The sequence below is a fragment of the Microchirus variegatus genome (assembly GCF_963457635.1).
Source record: "Microchirus variegatus genome assembly, chromosome: 1".
Lineage (NCBI taxonomy): Eukaryota > Metazoa > Chordata > Actinopteri > Pleuronectiformes > Soleidae > Microchirus > Microchirus variegatus.
Window position 1 is genome coordinate 17,312,637 of NC_139802.1, and position 16,432 is coordinate 17,329,068.

General features: G+C 39.9%; 1 protein-coding gene across 2 annotated transcripts in view; it reads right to left on the reverse strand.

Annotated features, from left to right (window-relative positions):
• The window catches only part of grik2 (glutamate receptor, ionotropic, kainate 2), a gene marked incomplete at both ends in the record, with an annotated part of 185,142 nt that overhangs the window by 68,181 nt on the left and 100,529 nt on the right, over positions 1-16,432 (reverse strand). The window lies entirely within an intron of this gene.

The following is a 16,432-nucleotide window of genomic DNA, read 5'->3' on the forward strand; positions in this document are numbered from 1 at the left end:
CGACATATCACTGAGGCCTGGCAGCATGTGGATGTGCACAGAATCAGAGGAATATCAATATCGTGATGGCTTAATCAAAGCCCCAGATCAAGACACATATTTATAGATCTGCATCTTTTCATTCTGTGGACAGGATGGACATGAATATTTGATGATTTTCCTGTTGACATTTTATGCTCTGACGGGACAATAAAATTCCACATTGGACACATGAATAAATAAATAAATCACAGTGGGTGATAAAACAAATCTAAAATAAGAGGAAAACAGTTGCAGGTTTTTTAGACGCTATAAATTACTGACATTTGCAACAAGAGCACATGCATTTGCAGTGTGTATTTTCAGATAATAAATGTCCATATAGTTGATTTGAAAAACAGATAGAGGGACAAACCAGTAATTTTAGTTGCATTGCTATTGTGTTCTGCAATAACAATAAATGTTGTTTGCAGTTCTTTCAAAACCTTCTAAACTTTTACTGCTTTTACTGATCCTAATTACAGTTGCCTTGTATAACAGAAAATACTGCTATACTGTTGTTCATGAGACCTGCAGGTAAAAGCAGAAGAGAGTTTTTCATTCTTCATAGAGCGGTACAACAAGGGAACTATGCAGGGCATCATTTCCTCAATTCTCTATATTTCTACTTCAATAATAAAGGGTTATTTCCCATATGGTAATATTCCTCCAGTTATATGCCAATTATCAATTTATTTTTGATGACATTTGATGGTAAGCAGTATTTTAAAAACATAGTTTTACCTCAGATAAAATAGCACTTTTGAACATACTTGTCCAAATGCAGCTCTAATTTATAGAACAAATGGTGGCAGCCAACTCTTAAAAGCCTGCCAGAACACCTAATGCATGTTAGAAGTGAATTTAAAAATGTTTGTGGACCACGGTGGGTGAAATAATAGTGGCACTTTGCTTAAGAAATCCATGACTGTAATGCAAAATCCATGATTGTAATGCTGAATGCACAATGAGAGTGTTTTCAGCCTCGGCTGAAGCCATATGGATGATGGATGTAGACATTAACAGTGAAATTAAACCACTTTAAAAACCACAGAGTGAAAGAACAACCTTTTGTTCTCCCTGTCAATTAAAATATGCTGTCAATAATATTCTCATTTAATACAGTGACAAGAGACGGTCCAAGCAAATTAAATAAACCACAAACAAAAGGCTCCCAAGCTTGATCTGCATAGACACCCCATCCGAGCCTGATTCTTTGCCTGTACGTATCTTTATGTAATGAAGCCTTGACAGGAAGCAGTCAGTCCAGAGAGAGGAGTGTCACTGAAACTAGAAGTGTCAGTCATCCATGCTTCAGGAGAGGCCATAATTTTGCAGTTCATCAAAAAAGAATGAAAGAAAATCTAATTAGTGTTTGTCTCGCTCGATTGAAAAGCAATCAAAACAGCTCTCCATAGTTGTTGCATGGAAATCGTGTCCTAGGGTGGTTTGGAAAGCATTGTCCTGCAAGGGGAAAAGGAAAAAGGAAAAAAAAAAATAATGATGGTTGAACCTGCTGTTTTTCCCCATTCCAGCCATGACTGAGTACCATAAGGCTGTGGCTGAAGAGGCCTGTTTTGTTATAATAGCCTGGAAAAGACACTCCAGTGGCTATTTGCCATGTGTCAGAGTGTGTGTGTGTGTGTGTGTTTAGCTGTATCTATATGCATGGGAGATGGCCAAAGATGTTTCAAAATCAGTCACTGTCAGTAAGTATGCCTTGTTGAAATTCAGGCTGGCTGTGTGTGTGTGTGTGTGTGTGTGTGTGTGTGTGTGTGTGTGTGTGTGTGTGTGTGTGTGTGTGTGTGTGTGTGTGTGTGTGTGTGTGTGTGTGTGTGTGTGCCTGCAGGAGTGAGAGGTATTAATAATCAGAGGTGTTGAAGTACAGGGAGCGTGAATATTTTTGCAATGTGGCTGTAACCTGGAAGCTGTACAGCATTGTATGTGGCTCTGTTTTTGCCGATACAGGTGTCAACCAGTGCCACATAGTGACAAACCATTTGGCATCATAACCAACTGGTGTCATGACTGGTGGGGTTTAGTTATTGTATTGTGGTTCATGTTTTATTTTGAAAGTGCTCTCTCCTCTTGTTCCAGGTTTCTTGGCCCTTCCCCTTATGTTTTCCTGCCAGTCTGATTGTCTGCCCCGCCCTGATCGTTTCCACCTGTTCTCCATTACCAGTAACTCCCGTTCCTTTGTCTTGTTTTGTTTTCTCCCTCAGTTTTATTTCATAGTTTTCCTTGAAAGGTTGACGTTTGTTTGTTAGCTTTAACCCTGTTTTTTGCGAGTACTTTTTCTCTCTTAGGAGTGTTTTTTTGTTGCACAAAATAAAGTCCTTGCTCCGGTGTGACAACGGATTCGTGCAACTGCCATTTTGAAGCCTTGGGTCTGGTCTTTTGAAACCAGAGGAGCTCATGTTTAATGTTGCCACTTACTGTACATGACTTTGATATTTTTACACCTGCTTCCACAATGACTTAAGTCCAACAGTACTTTGTGTGTCTGGGTGAAACAGGTTTGGGTTGACGTCCTGGTTCACAGCAGCCCGTCGTTCCCTCAGTGGTGACGACAGCCTTTGCAGTTCAATGATGTTCACACTGCCATCCTCCCCATTATACACCACACAAGCCCGCAGGGACCTCATAATAGCAATGCGACACCCTGTCAGTCAATCACGGTACTGGTGCTGCGAGCAGAGGGAGCCACAGCAGGATTTTTTTGGGGACACGAGACGTGAACCTTTTCACCCACACTGGCGAAACATGGCTGGCGCTGCTTCACTTCACGATGATGATGTGTACGTTCAACAAAAGGCTACGCAGACAAAAAAAAAAGATGTGCCACACAAAGCATTTCAATCAATCCAATGTAAGAAGTAAGAGAGTACTGCATGATTTAAATACGCTCTTAATTAAAATGAGCAGTCAAAATGTTCAGCGGTGTGCCAGAGTAAATGGAGATGAGCACGGGGCCTGATGGAGGAGTTTCTGGCAGCAGAGATTTGTGTGCCTCTCTCCTTCTCCCCGGTGCAAGCCTCACAAGTACCCGTCAGGCAGACTCGCAAATGATTTAGCAACACCGACACTTCACTCTATAAACATCTCATTAAAATCAATTATGTCACTCCTGAATGAAATTAAAGCTAAACGCTTTAAAAGCTGCTTTTCCCTTGTGTCAGCCAATATGAACATTACCCCTGATGCAGTCTATTTTTCCAGCTCATTGTTGCCGCCTTTCTCGCTCCCATACACACACATGGTCACACACACATGCTCCAACCCAGCTCATCAAGATTGCCATGGAAACAAAATGGTAGGAAAAAGCTTTCACATAGACTGGCTATTATTTTGTAAACTCTATCTAATTGAACTAACTAGACAATTAAGTTCCACAACCGGATTTTATAAAGAGTGATAAAGCCACTGTCCTGCCTCTGATCTTACAAATAAAATCAAGTTCACAACATTCTATTACATTTGATCTCTTCTTTTTTTATATATATCCAGAGCATTTTCATGCCCCTTTGTTGCTCAATCTTTTCGCTGTCCCACATCATTCACACGCATTCACAACCATAAAAACACTCATATTCTCTAGTATAATGGTTAGTATCTTTTATAACTGAACTTTCACTACCTACTGTACGTTTGGTTTCAAATAAAACAACACCAATAATTTTATTCATTAAACTCATGTTTGTTTTATCAGCCGTAAGAGACAAAGATAACTTTATAGCCCTTCTTAAAATTCTGACATGCCAGACAGTGATGGATTTCTTCTGAAGATTCCTTCAAAAAGCAGGACATCAGCTGAAAAAAAGAAGAAAGAAGAAGAAGAAGACTAGGGCGGATGGGGTGGGCGGAGTGTGCTGTTCTGCGGGCATTTATTTGAGGCTGATTCCCAAAGCAGTGAAGGGTGGTGCCAGAGCTCTGCTGGTCACGCAGAAAGCTCTGGTCACACTGCTCTGGCTCTTTTGATTGAAACATAAACACCCTGAGAGATGAGGACACACTCATTGCACTGTGTGTGCATGTGTGTATGCGAGAGGGGAGGGAGGGAGATTTAACACTTGAGCGATGCACAAAGCAGCTCAGTTCTCTCTCTCCCCTTCCTTCCCTCGGTGCTCCGAGGCTATTCGGGTCCCTCCTCCATGCTACTTGGAGGGATTAAAAATTGAGCATGTTTTGTACACTTTTGGAATCTCTCAAAGGCCTCAGTCATGACTAGGTCACTCACTGCCATCAGCTACTCTCGCTATGCTCAACACTGTACATGCAAGCGCTACTCAAATGTCAGGAATTGTATTATTCACTGGAAACCAGCATATTGTCTGATGGTAGGTGGGACAGGCAGCCTCTAAATGAGTCATAGACCTGCTCCTGTCTCTCCAAGCATCCAAATTGAAGGCCCTAACACACTCAATCTGGATATGATTGATCATTTTACTGAATAACAAGAGGCTGCATGAACTGGTTATCCAACGTGACATTTCCCTTTGGTTTGGTTCATGCCATTTTGCCCAGGACTATGTTGGCTTTTTTTTGTTTGTTTTATCTGTCATGCTTTGGATCCCATAAAGAGTAGCTTTAAAAAAAGATGACACACGGTGTATTAAAAAAGACCTGGAGCGAGTCATTCAGACTATAAGCTCCCCAGGAAAATGTTAACTGATATTTTAAATATAGCGAGAAGCAGTGTAATTGTTCATAGACTGGCCATTCAAGAGAATAATGGTTTCATACACTTCTACATTTGCATTTGACAACAATACTACATTAATTAGGTAAAAAGTAAATTAGGTTAAAAAAAAATAGGTAAATACAGGTAAAATAAACAAATAGATATATTTTCTGTTACTTCACACAATAAAAATACAAGTTAATTTTGGAAAAAAACAACAACAATCATCTCGAGTCCATGAAGCCCATAAGTCACCGCCGTAACTTTATAGAGTGATTAAGAGGCAGTCCACACCTTGGAGTGTTTCTGTACAAAGGCCAGTGCTAAAATTATCTATTTTATTTCTAGATAAAGTAAAAACCATAAATTTAATCTGCTGAAATACACTGCAGACACAGACCTGTGGTCCCGAGTGTGACTATAAAACTGCACTGGCTCCCAAATCAGCAGAGCTACAGTCATAAAAAATACGATGCGTCTGAACCTAAACGAAGACCTCCTGCAATTACTGTCAACAATCATCACTCCAGAGCAGAATGAAGAGTGATGTAATGTCCTGCTTCAGCCGCAACATGCCCCTGTCACACATTTATGAAAAAGACTTCCCATCCAGAATGTGTCCCCCTCACATGGTTACCTTGGCAACTGCTCACCCTCCCTATAGGTCTAAGAGAATGTCGTTATATGCTATGTGTCTATTAAGCTTAATTAATACAATAAATAGATGTTATTTAATGCAGTAAAATTAACTTTTAATAACTTATAGATAAACCCGGGTGAACTCATCTAATAAGAACCCCAGGAAAACACAACACAAACATATTGATGCAGGCAAAACACACCTTAGAGGTGTGTACACAAACACAAGGCACAAGACACAGGATTAAACAAATGCTGCTGATCTGATGACCATGAGCATCCACACTGAGACAATGACAGCCACAAGCATGCACCTTCTTGTTCACATTACAAAACTTATTACTACAAAAACTAACTTTTTTTGGCAGATAAACACGTCAATAAGCAGTAGGTACGAACACAATAGGTGCTACATATATAGTGAATTAATGCTTTGGAAGATACTGCAGTCAAATTCACAGCAGATATTTGTGATTTGAGATCTAAATTGTGTTGGAAGGTAGTTTGGACGGAGGACGTCCTGTGAAGTTTCACAGCTCAAGTGTGAAGACGATTGGTTTGAATTTCACAATAACCAAGCTCACACTTGTCTTCTATTTTACTTGTCGACATGAGCGAACAATGAGGTGTCTGAGATGGATGAGATTGGTGCTATTTGACCAATTCTCTATCAAATTATTTCATTCATTTTTTGTTTTTAATGTATTGCTATCTTTGGTCAGTGGCTTTGGTGGATGTCTTACAGCACACACACAAACAGCCTAAGGAAAATGTAATTTCTCCAATCAACTGTAGTAAAAACAGCAACGATAACAAATATTTTATTGCATTTAACTTACATATTTTTGGAAATTATGAGAAAAGTATTGTGTATTGTTGACTTAAAAAATAGGCTAAATCCAGGTGTTTTACTTTAACACACAAAAAAAATGTGTGGAACATTTTCCTCTAATGTGGCACATGTGTAGAATGTTCTTATGTCTTGGAAAACTGTCATATTTTGTCATGCTATGTGATCATTCAACTGTTGGACCATAACACATTTTCCCTTGTAGCTGTCATGTTTAGTGCAACCAACCCATTGATCATCTCCTTCTCTCGTGCTCCTCTTTTTTTTCTTCAGCAGTTTCATCAAATCCAAGCAGAGCAAAAATATTGATTCAAGGGAACAAGTGGACACGTGGTGACATGGTGCAAGCTGAAATATAGTATGTGGTTACCAAGGAGATGGACTTGTCCCATTTCCTGAGGCATACATTGAAAACATAGCACACTTCATTATGTTTTGTGGAATATATAAAGTGTTGAGTGACAGAGTTAATTGTTTCTTTTACTGTCTGTAGCAATTTTCAACACACTGTTGCAGCTATAAGAACGTAGACTTAAATGGTAAATGATCCCTGTTTATGTAGCACATTCCTTGTCTCGATGCCCACTAAAAGTGCTTTACACTATGCCATTGACACACACACACACACACATAGAGCTCATCTATATGTATATCACACCTACTCACACTCTGCTTCCACAGCAGTCAGGGGCAATTTGAGGTTCAGTGTGTTTCAAAGCACATTTTGGCACATGGACTGAGGGCCTGATGATCAGTCAAACAATCTTCTGGTTCACAGATGATCTTCTTCACCTACTGACCCACAGTGGGCCCCATGTAATAAAGAATAATACAGTCTTTCTGTTCCATCAGAGACAAAAGCCCAATCAATATAATTTCTCATCTTTGAAAGACTATGCAGATGTTTATTCTCTTTATAGCTCACATGAGTTACTCTGTTTTAGGAGCGTCTCTTGATCATTTGATCACTTGTTCATTTTTCTGAATTGTTTATTGATGATTTATGTAGAAGATATTTGTTATAAATGGCCAAAAAAACACTAATTATATTTGTAAAAGCACCACCCACTACCAGACCAAACTTAACTCTATACAACCGCACAACTACACAGCTATTGCACATGTGCAACATCAGCACAGAGCCGGCAGTTTGCAGAGCATGCAATACAATCAAGCAACACTATTTTTGTTTCTCAACTACAGCAATAAACACAGATCAGCCTGCACTACAGCAATACCACAGCAGAACAATAGAAGTTCTGCATCAGAACAACTTTGCTTACAATTTAATTAACTCTTTACTATGCAAATGCATATTACAAAAGGATATGAGAGGTCATAAAATGAAATCAAGTTAGCGCATTAATGAGGCTGCAACACCTTTTAGTACCTTTTACGAGCACCTATCAGTTTATGGGAAATTAAGCCCAAGCTGTAGTGTGGTAAACAGGCCTACAAACCATTATGACCATGTATTATATTCACCTTTTTAAGGTTAGGCATGAAATTATAAATCAATATGTTTGGTTCAGAACAGATACAGTTTTTTTAGAAATGCTTTTTCTTTTTTGAAAAGATGTCTGAAAGGCTTTCAGCAGACCGGCGTTAAGAAGCAATAGACAAGTTTCATGTTCTTTGCAGTTCCAGGTGGTGTTCTTGTTTGGTCACCATCATAAAGATGCAGCCGTAGATGCTGTCAGGAAGTAGACACAGGTACAGAGCTAGAGTTGTGGCAGAATAAGCACTCAAGCCTTGAAAAGCACCATTTGTCACACGCAAAATACATGTTCTCACCAACATAGCTTTCCTTTCCCAGAATTCTAAATTGAATACTTATGGAAAAAGCCTAGGTGGATGACATTCCATATCTTACTGATATCTTACTGGTTATTTTTTACGTTCACTACAAAGCCTAGAATACTCTGTTACTTGACAATGTTGCTCAAGTAGTCCTGCAACTTTTTAAGTAGAAAATATTGACAGTGTTATTAAAATGCATACCAGTCAAAGTGAAATACAGACATAGAGCATTAAAGTTATGTGCTGATGACCATATCTTTCCTGGTAAGAAATGACAGGATGCAGCCATGACCCAGATACATGTATCTTCATATTTCCATTTCATATATTTATTTCATTTTCAGTGTTCATGCCCAAAAATAAACACAAGCTGAGAAAAACAGAGTCTGATCCTGCTCTGCGACATTGGCAGTAACACCATTAAAGAAATGACAGTGACAGTGAGAGAGAGAAGAAAGAGTGTGTCACTTATTCCCTCCATTAGTTTCATTAGTGCAGGAGGATGAGGCAGATTAAGACCGCAGCGGGTTGGATGATGATGCAATTTGGCAGGGTTATCTGTTATTCCAGGCCTGGCCATTTTGGCGCCTCTGGTTTGGCTGGGTTATAATGTGATGTGATGCCGGGGCCCACAGAGGCTGCATTGCTGTTGCTACCAGCCTCACTGATTAAAATCTGCTCTCACCAGCCAGTCTCAGTCTGGTTGTCCTTGTGCCTCCCTCTCATTTCCATCCAACACTGAGTAGCTTTCACTTCCCATCCCACGCCATGTCATAGGAAGGTACCATGGAGTTTAAGAGGCAAAGTTGGGCCTGGGCCAGGCATCTCACAGGGTTCCACAAACCTGTCCAATTCAGTGTTTTTAGAGAAGTTGAAGTAAAATAGGTCAGAAAAAAGCTCCATTGTGCTTCAAACTTTCATAAAAAAGTGTTAAATGAGTGCACCATAATCATCATCATTTGTCAAAAGGAAAGAAAGGTCCTTGTTGCAGTGTGTAATTAATCAATGAGACTTATAATCTTGCATTTACACTGAACACAAATGTTCGCCTCATGCCACTTTCACACCGCCCAATGCAATAGAGGAACATTTTTGTTGCATGCTTCATTGATGTTTCACTAAACCATCTCACAGATGCACTTCAGTCTTATTCAAAACAGCTGACAGCAGTGGATCACAAATTATATACATAAAAAAAAAAAAAAAGGCTCCACGTCTATTTTCTGCGGGGCTTTATCAGATGCTAAGATGCACAATAGCCCACAGCAAAAGCACGTTTTATATTCATCCATTGTTGACATTGTTGCAGTAGAACTATTGTTAAGGTTGGAGTTCCACTGAAGATTAAGGAGCAATGCTTATGTACTGTCTTGCTGACAATTCATTGAGAGTGTTTCATATTTAAGCAAATATTGAGATCCTTTTTTTTTTTACCAGTAAGTGCAAACATCCCCTGTTGACATCATGTTAAATATTATTAAAGTGTGAAGCTTGAGGGCTACTATACCAGACACTAATTCAAGACACGGGGAATGTGGTACGATGCCTTCTGTCTCTTGGCATTGTACAGCACACAGTGTCTGAGAAACATATTCAGTGCAAAATGGCTTACTGATGAGACAGGCCAGAGGACAACGGAAAGACTGGTACAAGCTGATGTTCAGAATACTATTTCTGCCCAAAAGAGTTTTGAAATAGATGGCACAGAAATGAAGACGAAGGAACTTACTGTCACATATGGGTTCATGAAGTGACCAAGGTCATGTAAGACATGGTTCTAGACTCCTTTAATTAGAGCATTATGCATTAAGAAATCTTGACTGGTCAGTAACTGACTTGTACCCTTAGTGGGGGTTCTGTAGAACTGTGAGCTGTTTCATGTATTTTAAACTAAAGCCAGAGAAGCTTATATACTACACATAAATGTTTGGATATAGCAGGATGATTCAGTCGGGTATGAGTCGCAGTAAATGATGCAAAGTAGGCAACACAGTGGGTAGCCACATTTTTGCCATCTTGGCATCCCAGTTTGTCTGCACATCGAACCAATGTGGTGCAGTTTCAATCATCCCTGATTTGATTGAAAGCTCATCATTATTCTCTTCACATTGTCATCGTGTTTGCTTTTATGAGGGTCCAAAGACTCCCTTTGAACCTTTCTGTACCATGTTAATATTGCAGTTGATCATGTGCTGCTTTTTAGCGTTCCCAGTGATATCAGGGTAAATCATTAATTCATTATATCACAATGTAGCGTTGCTTGTTGACAGCTGTAATGTGTAAAATCGTGACTTTTGGGCAACATTTTTCTTTAGGTCAATGAAACAAATGCAGTGGAAAAGGCAACATCTTGTCATCATCTTCATCTTCTTTTTTTACAGGTGCATTAATCAGGCTGTATCAAGAGATTTACAACATATTTGTACAAAGACATGATAGTGGTGTTTTATGAGACTGATCGTGTCTCACTTTGAAAGGAATCCATTACAGAGCTTTGCTCTTTTTATTCATCACAACATTACATTGCTAAAAGATGCTCTGGGAACAAACCAATTAACAGGACAAAGGATGATTGGGTGAAGCAAAGCCAAAATGACCTGTCGGATGTTGTGGATTCAGTATGGGTGGAGAGTACTGTAGAACATTTTAATGATCTTCCTCTAAGGTCTTGAATGAATACTAATTTGTGGGTGAAGACAAATGTTCGACTAGTATACCAAGTTTGGATTGCTGCAGTACCCCGAGCAGTACAATAAACCAGTTCAAACAGCAGCTTTTGGTAGCTTCAAACAAAACATATCGAAAATATCATCCCATAAAAACTCATACTATATCAGCTTGCAAATCAAACAAAAACCTTTTTGAAATCAAAGAGCAGGTTGTGAGATGGGAGCAAAGTGGACTGCCTCCAGGCTGTTGTTGATTTCTGCAACTTGGCCTGCGGCTAAGATTCCAGATGGGGTTTATACTCTTTAACTACACAAAAATCAAATGTTTTCTCCAAAATAATTCCCTTGGCAACCTTTTTTTTTTCAATCAGTGTTTAGCTACAGTGACCAGTCCCTTTTCTGTTAAACTAAAAACAATGTATGCTTCTGGGAGATATAATGTTGAGTGGAAAAAAGGAGCAAAAACATGCAACAGGAAAAACCAAAAGGGGTTGGGTAGCAGTGCCTTACCATTTATGCTGTGGAATTGTGTCACAATAATGGGCCTCAATATGAGAGGAAATTGACTGTGTAAAACCAAATCATTACTATGACTGGCTTTCCGTTGTAATGACAACATGCCTCTCTTCACATTCCATCAGCGTACATGCCCCTAAAACGATACCAGGAAATGAGTCCTGAAGATGACTGCTGGCTGCCAGTGAGAGTGATAGAGATAACAACAGGAGGATCACTACAAGACATCAACACAAAGAGCATTGCTGCGTGCGAGCATTGTATTGAGATACTTGACTGGAATCAGAACACAAAAAGGGCAAGATGGCGGTGAACGTGGCAAACGACAAGATCAGATCAGTTGCATGACCGAACAGATTACTGTTGAAAGAAATTGAGACATCGGTAGAGGCTTTGGCCACGAGCTGAACTTAGTTCTGTCAAACAGAACACTTAAAACATTGAGATTTTAACACAGGTTATTGACCAATGTCATTGCCCCATTGATCTTGTCTGATGAATGAATAACAGGAACATCAACTCTTACTTTTCCAGGAATAAATAAACCACTCCTTCATTCTAAAGTTAAACCTCAACCCTGCTATTTTTACTTGTTTGTGTGAAGTAATAATGACACATACGATATGTTATTACTACTATAAACTTCAATAGCTAATCAGGATGACATTGTGAGAACTTCAATATATATCTACAATGCAAATACAATTACATGTCCTCTGTTGTCTCCAAAGCAGTGTTGATGACTTCCTGGGGAACTGGTAAGCAGCCCTGCAACCCCGGTTTTGAGGAAAATTACCTCCATTCCTGCAGGAGTACTGCTGTTGAGCAAATATTAACAACACCAGGAACCATTAGAGGCTTGGACATTGTCTGTTAGCGTTAAAAAAATTGGTTCTTAGTAAACCCTTCACTAATTAATGGGCTGTAAACATTGAGGACATACTCAGATGCATCCACAGGTTGTTTGAATACATTTATAAAACCTGCATTATCAAAAACATGTATAAACCAAGAAGTGTTGTCTGCTACCCAACAGAATAAATGGAAAATGTACAATGGGCCATAAAACAGCTCAAAACTCCGGAGCACTATAACACACAACAATAAGCAGCACTAACAGACCACATTATAGCAGAATTACAGCTCCACAAGCTCAACAATCTTGTTGTAAGGCAATGTTGCTGCAATATCACATCTATTTGGACTGCATCTTTGTCTCAGTAGAACAAACCTCTCACTTCTTGAATTAATTAGCAGTGCCTAATAGATTTCTCATGCTCAGGATCTTCACCCACTCTCGTATGCCTGATTACTTATGCAGTTTTAATCCATCTTTGTCTGGAAAGCATACAGTAACAATGTCCTACCATCCTCTCCTCAAGCAGTTTCCTTCCTTGAAACAATCGCCTGACAAAATAGAAACAGTGATACGAGTTTCACTTTACAAATAGGAAAAGCTCATCCTCTGGTTTGGATTTTCCTTGGGGTTGGAAGATTGGAGACTCTGCAGCGAGAGCATGTTTGGAAAATGGTGCTAGATGAACTTCCTGCCACCATACGGAGTCATGCACTCTAGTGATCTAGGTTAGATCACCTGTGTGTGTTACATATGTTAATGTAAGAATGCAAACTGGGTGTTTTAACAGAAAAAAAACAGCAGGCATTCCTAATTAACTGTACAATATGGGCCTGATTTACCAAAGCTTTGCGCGTGCAAAAACCTGTGCAAACTGGATTGCACACGCAGATCTGCGTTGATGCTGATCTACTAACATGCGCAACGAGGAGTGCGTCCCTCAGACGGGCAAAATAGCACTCGCAACCCATTTAGCGTTCTTGCCTTAATGCATATGCAATATGGGGCGTTTACACGCTGTTTTGCGTGTGATGGGAGGAGAAAATGTAAATATGTTATTTTAGCACGCGCAAAGTGATTTATCAAACCTGAAACTGATTGCGGTGTTTATTTCTGCGTCTATATTTAGCAAGTTTGAAAGGCAGGTCTTAACTGGCACAGCGGTGCGCGGCGCGCACATGGCTGCAGTTATTTATAGTTATATTATATTTGTAAATCAGGAAATTACGCTTTTCCAGAGCATGTTCAACTACGCGTTCACAGATGACGCACATTTATTTCTTATTTGGTATATCTGAATAACTTAAATATAGATATCCATAGGAGAAATGCGTGTTTGTACTGGTATGGGCTTACCTTGGTCTGCAGTTTGTGGTTCAAGGATGGGTCGTACCTATGTTCCCCGGTTAAGACCGGAGCAACGGGGAACCCCGCTTTACCTTAACGGGTCCAGCTCTAACCTGGTCTACTCTCGGTGCACGGCGAATCGCAGGTGGCACAGTGCGCACACGTCACCAAAACCTCACAGGCAGGTTACCCTAACCCTAACCCTTCCAGTTCCAGGCACATTTAAATGCAATAAATAATCACAACAATCACTATTTAATGTAACTCTCTGAATTAGCCATAGATATATCATCTATATCGGTTGTCCCGTCGCCTCTGACGTCAGATCAAAGACTGTTGGCACGCGTAATGGAAACTCAGCCTGACTGAATGAACACAGATGAAACCAGGGACGGACTGGGACTAAAACGCCGTTGTGATGATCCGCTTTATTTATTTACTTATTGACAAAAAAGTCACACATCCATAGAAAATATCTATTTGTAATCTTGCGAGAAACAGCAGAGCGCCCCCTGGCAGCTGTCAGTGAGCTGCAGGTAAGTCAGGAGGAGAGCGCAGCACCTTTTTTTTTTTTTTTTACGGCAACATCCGTAGTCCAACGCAGGATTAAAATAATAATAATATAAAAAGTTCCTATGGACCCGGGGAACAAGGATGTCATATATGCCTCGATCCCAGTTATTTGCTCATCAAGAACGTCAGCTGTACTTTCTGTTCAGTGGCTTCAAATTCCATTCTGCGCTTCCGTTGAGTCTGCTCTTTCTCCATGTGGACAACTCTTGACTCGCGCAAAATCCTCATTTAAATAGGGCGGTCTTAACCACTTCTGTGCCTGTATTCAATTGCGGCCGCAATCTTAGTAGTTCACCCGCAAAACGTAATCCAGTAACAGGCGCAGTCTTTCTGCTCGCGCAAGCAATTTAGCGCTCGCTATTTGGAATCTTAGTAAATCACGCCCTATATGTATGTGTGAGGAATGAGTAGCAGGATCAGGTGTATGGTATGGATGTGTTAAAGTGTACTCTTTTTTAAAATTCCGATCAACTCCATTTTTTAATTTGCAATCGTTGAAATTTATTAAGGAAGAGTAACTGCGTGTGACGTTCAGGACAGGCCTGTCTTTCCACCTCAAAGCCGTCTTCCATCACTCTTACCAACTCACTTCCTCCACATATAATTAGAGACGCTTTTAATTAGAACTGAGCTGAACGATTGCCAGTTATCTCTTACGTCTGCAGTGTGCCTCATCCATGCAGCAGCTCAGCAGCCAGCATGGAGAAAATATGAATACATAGTAATAAAAACATTTGTGTGTGCATTTAACATTGGCTCAGTAAACTATATGAAACAACTGTGGCGTGATGTGACAGCAGGGTCTCTAGCTGGAGTGACGCGATTAGATCAAGCAGGTAATTACAATAAGGAAGGCCAGCTAATTTCTTTCAAATAGAAATGTAATGAAAAGAAAAACAAATACGGACATGCATCACGTCCACCGTCCAGCATGGGATAATGAATGAAACATCTAAGAATATAGATGTATATTGTCTTATTAGAGTTATACATTATTACAATTTGTTTCAGTGAAGTGATTGTATATGTCACAATAATGTATATATTGCAAGATACAATAGGTTTTTTTTCCCAGCTCATCTTTCACTGTTGTCACGATGCACTCAAGATCAATATGGAGTAGAGACCTCTGTTTTTTTGTAATATTAGTATACATATCATATCAATTCCGAGGCACCTGCTGCATTTGCATTCATCATGTCAAGCAAGACCACTCATGGACACAAATAGCAAAAAGGGATTTTGTCAATTCTCCGTACCGCTGCTCAAAACAAGATCAGGACAGTGATTACATCTCCTCCTCCCTGCTGGGGACATTACCTACCTATTAATTTTACAACCCAAAACACCAGACCCACACTAATACCATTAACTGTCGCCAGGGCAGCTATCAACTTGCACATTTCAATCGAGAATCAAACTGCTTTTACAAACAATCCGTTGTCACTATATAAAGAAAACTGGGCAATGTCGTTTGCCTCACGCAGGGTTTACAATAACTAGCCGCTCAACATGGACAATTCTTTCCATGTCACTGCTTTTGCAGATGGATTTCAACCACATAAATAAATGTGTTTAATATAAAACACATACACCTAGAGATAAATGAAGTGTGTTCTTCACACACTAGAGCCCTTACACTAGACTTGAATATTCCTGTGGTGCAGTTTATTGAGCTAGAAGCATTTCATTGTCATACCGTCAAACTAGATTCAGGCATTTTGTACCCAAGTTGTTACTAATGAGAAGGTGAATGTTATTCACGTATATTCCCCTTCTTGTGTCTTGCTGTATTCCCACGTCTTTGACTTCAAACCATTCAATGATATGTGTTTAAGATGAAACACCACTATATTACTTTAGCTGTAAATCATTTTGATTTGTCTCCACAACACATAATGTGCATGGTTTGCAGAGTTTTAGCTCATTTTTACAAAGTGACAGGATGTTGCTCGGATGACTAAAGCAGCAGCCTTCAAAGCAGAGGGAGCTCACAGCTTCTCCCTGATGAAGCCATTTACCAGGGCTGATGGAACAGCTTCCTTATGTCACTGCAAACTAAGCAGAAGGCATAAGGAGGGAGGTAGTGTGAGCAAAAGAGATGAGAGAGAAACAATTAGCCTCAGGGTCTTTGGGATCATAAGTAATAATTTGAGTGAAATTAAGTGGCAGGTTTAACAAGCAGGGATAATTTCACTTTTCTGTTCTTCCTGGGGGAAACCTGGCCTTTAATTGAGTTAACACTTTTTGTTTAGTAAACACTCCTGAAGCAGGCCAAGTCTGCCACTGAGTCTCATTACTGACACCTAGAATCGGTGTGTCAGTGCCCAAGCATTTCCAACAACCGCTCCGTCTGGCCTGCCTTCTCCTCATCATCATCATCATCATCATCATCATCGTCACACACACACACCATTCCAACAGGTGCTTAGCTGCTATTGGATGTCAGCCACGTCATTGTTTGTGTCACAAATCCGCTCATG